The sequence below is a fragment of the Macrotis lagotis genome, chromosome 1 (assembly GCF_037893015.1).
Source record: "Macrotis lagotis isolate mMagLag1 chromosome 1, bilby.v1.9.chrom.fasta, whole genome shotgun sequence".
Taxonomy (NCBI): Eukaryota; Metazoa; Chordata; class Mammalia; order Peramelemorphia; family Peramelidae; genus Macrotis; species Macrotis lagotis.
Window position 1 is genome coordinate 59784646 of NC_133658.1, and position 7860 is coordinate 59792505.

A 7860-nucleotide genomic window follows, 5' to 3' on the forward strand; every position below is an offset into this window, starting at 1 on the left:
CCTACCTCAGACAATAATTAACTGTATGACCTTGGGCAAGTCACTTAACTCCATTGCCTTGCCCCCCACCACAAAAAAGAAAAATAGTATAGAATAAGTATAGCACAAGTATAAGTAAGAGTAGTGTAGCTCACAGTTACATACATAGTTACCATAGACTGAATGTGGGTTGGAATTACAGAGTGCTGAGAAAGTCCCTGAGGTTGTGATATAAACTATTGAGACATTCAGTGCTATAGGGAAAAGATCATAGGACAGCTTGGGGCAGGGAGCAGAGACCCCAGCAATCACAGAGTAGATCCAAAGTGAAAATGGAAAGAATAAACCAGTAGAGGACCCCAGCAGTTCCCTCCATATAGGGATATGGGTTTTCCTCAGGGCATGTGTGTCCTTTGCCCTTGTCAGATGTCATTTGGAGTATTGTGTTCAGTTCTGGGCACCACGGTTGAAGAATGACATTGGCAAGTTGGAGAGTGTCCAGAGGAGGGCAGCCAGGCTGCTGAAGGACCTTGAGTCAGTGACCAATCAGAACTGGTTGTAGAAACTCAGCACATATAGTTAACCATATGCTCCCTTCTCCACTGGGAGACTCCCAGAACCTTCATTTTGAGGAACAGCCCAGACTCACCTTGCTTCTTTCCTCAGGCTTCCCACCCCTTGCCATCACAAGTATCTCCCTTTTAGTTTTTTTTTTTAATGTATACTGATTTTCTCCATTGAGGGTAGGAATTGGGTTTTTGTTTATATTTATATTTTTTAAGCTCAGTAGAGTACCTGATGCATAGCATTTGCTTAATACATAGATAATCTAATATATAGATAGTTGGGATTTTTGAAGGGCTGTCACATGGACAATTGCTCTATGGGGGTCAGATGACAGAAACAGGAGCAATGGGCAACAGTTACAAAGAAGCCAATTTAGGTTTTTTGTCAAGAAAAACTTGCCAGGCACCCAGAGCTTTTCCAAAGCAGAATGTCCTCTCTTGTGTGGTACTGGTTTCTTCCCTCTTGAAGCAGAGGATGGATCATGATTGATTGTATACATTCCAATGAAGATCACTTTTGTCTAAAATTTGGACCAAGTGGCATCTAATGTCCCTTCCCACTCTCAAATTCTGTGATTCTCTCATCCGAGAACAATAATTAAAGGAACATTACAAGTCCTGGAAAGAACATGGCAGTTATTTGCTATATTACTCCAATCACCATTCCCATTTATAGATTATCTTCTGTTAGAATGGAAGCTTCTTGAAGGCAGGCAATGTTTTGTTTGGTTGTATTTTTACATCCAGCATTTATCACAGTGTTTCACACACAGTAAATGTTTAATAAATGCATTTTCATAGTGATTATTATTAACTACAGTAGTTAGCATTTATTCATTTTATAACAACCCTGGGAGATGAATACTCTTATTTTTTTTAAATTTATGGACTAAAACCTTTCCATAACATAGTAGAAAAAAAGAAAGATTGTACATAAAACTGAAGATCTATTATGTACAACTACAGATTCCTTTTAAATATATAATAAAAGTTATCATGTAAATTTCTCCTCTTTTTCTTTTTTTCTCCCCTCTTCTCCCCACCTTGTCATTCTTCCCATTTTAAAGATGAGAAACCTGAGGTTAAGAGAGGTTAAGTGACTTGTCCAGGGTCACACAGCTAGTAGATGAAGTAGAATTTGATTTCAGCTTTTTCCTGACTCCTAGTCAAACCCTCTATTCACTGTGTCATTTATCTGCCTCTGCCCTGGAGTTGCACAACTGATTCTTTTGAGCCCAGTTGTAAAATTTGTACTTTTCCCTATCTTGTAACATTTGATCTATTATTTTATCCAGTTGAGATATTATTGAATCCTGACTCTATTATCTAACATGTTAGCTAGCATTCTCTGATATGAATGCAATTTTGATAGACTGGCCATCCTCATCTTTTCTGAATCACTAATGAAATGCTAAATAGCTTTGGGCCAAGGAGAAATTCCTGGGCTATATTAATGAGTTGTCATTGGGTTTGATTATTCAGCTACAAACAACTGTACTATCAGTGAGGCCACATTTTCCCAGCTTGTTCACAAGGATAGAATAAGAGTTCTATTCAAACACTGCAGATATTATCTTCCTTGGAAACCAATGTGGTGAAGTATAAAGAACTCCTGTCTTTTCTAGAAGTTTTGCTCCTTCAAAAGAAGTTTCAATCTGTTATGTGTCAGCTTAGACAAGTCACCATCTTACTGGGCCTCAGTTTCTCCTTCTGAGTGATCTAGGGTTTGGACTAAATCTCTAAATTCCCTTGTAGTTCTAAAAGAAAAGACAAAATGGTGTAGTGAAATAAGTCAGGTGAGACATGGGCTTGAAAAGGACTTCCAATATTTATCATTTGACTCTATTTCACTTACCCGCACTTCAGTTTCCCCACCTGCAAAATGAGGATAACTATATATGTCTTATCTACCTCATAGGATTACTGTGAAGATCAAATGAACTGGAATACATGAAAAGTTTTGTGCTTACTAAATACCAACTATTGCTATTATTAAGAGACTTTGGATTTTAAAAATCATTTAAATCTTATTTTTTTAATTTATCTTCTTTATGCCCTGATATCTCAAAATTGAAAATGAAATTACCCTTACTAGCTGTGTGACCTTAGGCTAGTTACTTAAATTCACTGCTTTGTAAAAATAAAAAAAAGAAAAAAAGAAACTATTCAATGTTATACTCTAAAAAAAAATGAGACAATCTATGTTTGCAATTAAGCATTTATTGTGTATTAAACTGGGAATAGGCAGTCAGGTATCCTATAAAGGTTAGAAAGGCACCAACTGCCCCACTTGATGAAATAAATCAAATTATCAGCCTGGTTTGGAAACTTTCCTTCTTGAGCCCTAACTCTAAGATCTTTCTTCACAGTAATAAGGTGTCAATGTTTGTACAAGCTATCAACAACAGAGGGTCTACAAATACAGGATTCTATTAATATCTACAGCCTCTAGATATCAACTTCAAAATGCCTTTGACCTTGATGAAAAGTGATGCCAAGTTCATGCTTCACCTACAACCATTGATTTCAGCTGAGATGAGAGGTTTTTTCACACTCAGAGTGAATACAGCTTGAACAAGATCAGTGTAGCTTACTCTAAATTTTTATTCTTAATACATTATAATGTATGTACATATTCTTAAAGATAACATTTTAAAAATCTGACATGTTTCCTGCGTTATCAGACCCAATGGCTTAATGTATTTAGAAATTTAACAGAGAAATACAGTGGAGAAATGCATAGTCTAAGCATATGATTATTATTTGGGAATGACTTTTTAAAGTCTCCAGAATGAAATCCAAAGTCTGAGACCTAGTACTCAAGGTCTTTCTAAAACTTGGTTGCGGTAAGTCTTTCTATTCTCATTTTATAAGCTGGAAGGGAAGGATCTTAGTGATGATTTAGGCCAATCATTATTGTACAAGAATGTAACAGAGAAAAGAACGGAGACATGATATGCCTTCACTGACATCAAATAGGGAGTAAATGAACTGCGATTCAAACCAAGATTTTTAATTCTGATGCTAGTCAGTCAATAAACATTTATTAAATGCCTTTGGAATTATGGTCAGTCATCAGATTTCTTAAGTCTTTCAGAGTTAATTTTTGCAGGACTAGTCTTTTTTTTGTATAAATTGTTCCCCTGATTCTGTCTACCTCATTTTGCATCAGTTCATCCAAGTCTTCCCAGGTTTCTCTGAAACTACCCCTTGTCAACTACACTGACCTTGTTTGACTGCATTCACTCTGAGTGTGAAAAAACCTCTTACCTCAGCTGAAGTCAATGGTTGTAGGTGAAGAATGGCCTTGGCATCACTTTTCATCAAGGTCAAAGGCATTTTGAAGTTGATACTGTATAGGGTATAGATATTGATAGAATCCTGTGTTTGTGGATCCTCTGCTGTTGATAGCTTGTATAGAGTTCTGTTACATTCATATACCATAACTTGTTCAGTCAGTCTACAATGGATGAGAATCCCCCATCTACAATGGCTAACTCCCTTAGAGTAGGAATACCTTCCTTATTCTTCTATAAAAAGGAGTGCTACAAATATTTTTGTCCACGTGGGTCCTCTTCCAGAGCAGAGGTTCTTTAACATATATTATTATTTAGAATATGGAGTCTATACATTTTAAAAAAAATTTTGATAACTGTATTTCGATATAATTAGTTTAGTAGGCAAGTTTTGCAGTAGACTGAGCACTGGGTCTGGGGTCACAAAGACCTGATTTTACATCTAACTTCAGAAAGTTACTAATTATGGGATCCTGAATAAGTCACTTTATCTGTATTCCTGTTTCCTCAAGCTGTAAAATGGGGAAAATAATAGGATCCAGCTCACAGGATTGTTGTGGAAGGATCAAATAAGATGTAATTTATTGCTTTAACTTACTGCTCCCAAAAATTGTTATGGAAAAATCAAATAAGATTTAATTTTTTTATTTGACTATCTACCACTAGGTTTTTGTTTTTGTTTTAAATTGGATCACAAAGGGTATGGGAGAGAGAAAATAATTGCAAAATATTTAGCACAATTGTAATTATTCCTTTGTAAGCCTATTTTTACTTTTTGCATTTGAGTACATTCTTTTGAGAACAGGCTTCGCCCGACTGCCAAATGGGTCCCCGAAATTTTAAAAAATGTTAAGAATCTGTAGTCTAGATAGTCTCTGTAGTTTCTTGTAATTCTAATACTCTTGACAGATAAAGGATGCTCTCTGGATGCTCCAAATTTTAGGATGCAATCTAAGAATAAGTGTTTTAAACTTTGTGACCAGTAGGGGGAGGTCAGCCACAACCAGGAGGGAGAAAACCAAGAGGTCTTTCTCAATGTTTTCTCTGTAGTGAAAGGTTTGGGTAACTCTGGCCTGAGGAAATAAAATTGTACACACACCCCAAACCCAAGATCTTAATCAGGATCTGGCTGTTTCAACTCCTAGTTAATTCTGTCCTCGGACAAGTCACTTTATCTAGGCTTCAGTTTCCTTTTCCAAAAAATGAAGGACTTGGGTTAATGAACTTCAAAGGTAACTTCCAACTCTAAATTTCAGCTCACTAATACAAGGGTTCTAAACCTGGAGTCTGTGACTGGGTTTTTTTTTTTTATTTTTTAAGAGATTTTCTTAAGTGTTCCTGCTTCTATTCTTTTCCGTCATAATCTTGTGTCTTTTATGCATAAAACAACATGAATCTGAGAAGGGGCAGATAGATTTTACCTGACTACTTTTGCCTAGAACATGCCAAAAGGTTAACTAGAACATGCCAAAAGGTTAAAAGCTCCTTCACTAAAGCTTTTCCAAGATGATCAGAAGGCCACTCTTGAATATGTTGTGTGGAGGATGGATTTCTCTTCAGGTATGTTTTAGTCTAGATGACTCCTTAATTCCCTGCCAGTTGAGAAATTGCATGATTTGGATTCTCCAACTCTGCTGAGTGAAGCATTGGAATGGAGACATGGGGATCTGATTGTTAACCTTCCATTCTAGTACTTGTGGATACCCTAATCCTGGGCAACTCTTTTTTTACTCTTTCTTGCTTCTTCTTCTCTCTTGGTTTTTTCATTTATAAACCTCCTTGCCTCCCCCAATTGGTCCTTGGAAGGATCAAGTAAGATTGAACTTTTTTTCCTTGATTATCACTAGGTTTTTGTTTTTGTTTTAAATTGAAACACAAAGGGTATGAGAGAGAGAAAATAAGAGTCAATTGAAATAATTAAAGAAAAGGAAAAAGTGTGACCCTGGACAAGCTACTTAACTCTGTCTCAGTTTCCTCATCTGTAGAATGGGCAGGAGAAGGAAATAACAAATCATTCTAATATTGTTGCTAAGAAATCTCCATGTCTTACAAAGTGTCAGTCATGACAGAACAACTAAATATTTAACTAAATACTCCTCTTACCAAAAAACATAGAAAAGTAGGGCTATACGCATCATCCTTATTTCAGTTTTACAGATCAAGAAAGTGAAACTTTTAGAAAAGAAATGACTTGACCAAGATCACACAGCTATTTTGTGATGGTACATAGATCAAATGATTAATGAATATGAAAATGCTTTGAAATTTGCTTATATTTTCTACAAATAAATATTGATGATGTTTATCCTTTGTTCATGAAGACGACTATGACATTATGGAGGTGATGCCATGACAAGCACATGAACTGGATTTGAGTAAGGGGGTACTTAGCCTCACTTTCTCTGGAACCATCTGGAATCAGCATGCTTTGGATATGAGGCAGGGTTAAGTGACTTGCCCAAGGTTACATAACTAGTAAGCTGTTTAATACTTGCCCCTATATCCTATGAACTTTGAACTCTTTGGAATCTCATTGTTATTGAATCATTAGGGTTTTCTTGGCAAAGATGCTGAAGTAATTCCAGCTGATTTTACAGATGAGAAAACAAAGGTTTAAGTGACTTGCCCAGGGTCACAGAGGTACTAAGCATTTGAGACTGGATTTGAACTCATGAAAGGGGAGTCTTCCTGATATCAAGATTTGAATGCATGCAGATGAGTCTTCCTGATTCCAAATCCAGTGCTCATAAGCCTAATTTTCTTTCATTATTTGGGGTTTGCTAGATAGAAAAATTACTCCAACTGGGATTTACTATAATTGTGGATACAGGGATGACAGTGGGGAGCAAGCTGAAATGAATCTTCAGGGGAATTAAGTTTGACTACTAATTATTTGACTTTGAGTAAGTCAAAGAACCTCTTTTTCTTGTTTGTTTTTATAAGGTTATTGGGGTTAAGTGACTTGTCAAGTGTCTGAGGCTGAATTTGAACTCAGGTTTTCCTGACTCCATGGCCTGTGGTCTATCCACTGTACCACCTAGCTACCTTTAGGAAACATCTTTGAGCTGGTTTCCTTCTTTGTAAAATGAATGGCCTGCACTGGATGGTCTCTAGGGTACCTTCCAACTCTAGATGGTATCTTATGAGTTAGATGACTCGAGGTCTCTTTCAGCTTTCACAGCCTATGATTTTATAACTTCTATCCACTGTGATCTTCCACCTGGAAACCCCTGAAAGGGAGAGTCTGTCTTACCTGATAGCCCCACAGCTCTAGATGTTTTGTTAAGCACTAACTTACTGTTTGACTTTGAACAAGTTAAAGAACCTCTTTGGGGGGGGGGGTTGTTTACTTTTTCCAAAGTAATTGGGGTTAAGTGACCTGCCCCGTGTCTGAGGCTGGATTTGAACTCCATGGCCATTCCTTCTTCTAAAGGAATTCCAAGGAAGCTTTCCATGACCTCTTATTTGTAATACTCAATGAATGACATTTTCCAAGGCACATTAAAAACCTTCCTTCCAGGTGATCGTTCATAGAGGATCAATTGATCTGTGTGACCTTGGGCCAGTCACTGACTTGCTGCGGGCTACGGGCTTCAGTTTCCCCTTCTGCAAAATCAGAGGGCTGAGTTAGTGTTCTCAAAAATCACCTACAGTTCTTCCAATCCTCTCCAATGAAGTACCTGGTTTATTTAATTCCTGGCTTCTCAGACCTCCCTGGCTCAGGATGAAAATATTCCGCCTACCAAATTCCTTTATTAACAATCCCGAAGCCAGTAAGTGGATTTTTGGTCTGTGGCAGCATTTACAGCTCCCCTCTGTCGAGTCGGTTACATCACTTTGCACAGAAATCCCAGTAATGCCTTGCAGCAGAGCAGAAGCAAAAGAGGAGGAGGAGGAGGAGGAGAAAGACTAGGAGCCCAAGGAGAAGAGGAGGGGGCTAGGGGAGGTGTGAGGTCAAACCATTCTACCCCACCGGAGAGGGGTGGCCTTCCGAGTGCTTCTCTTCTGATTGGCTGTTC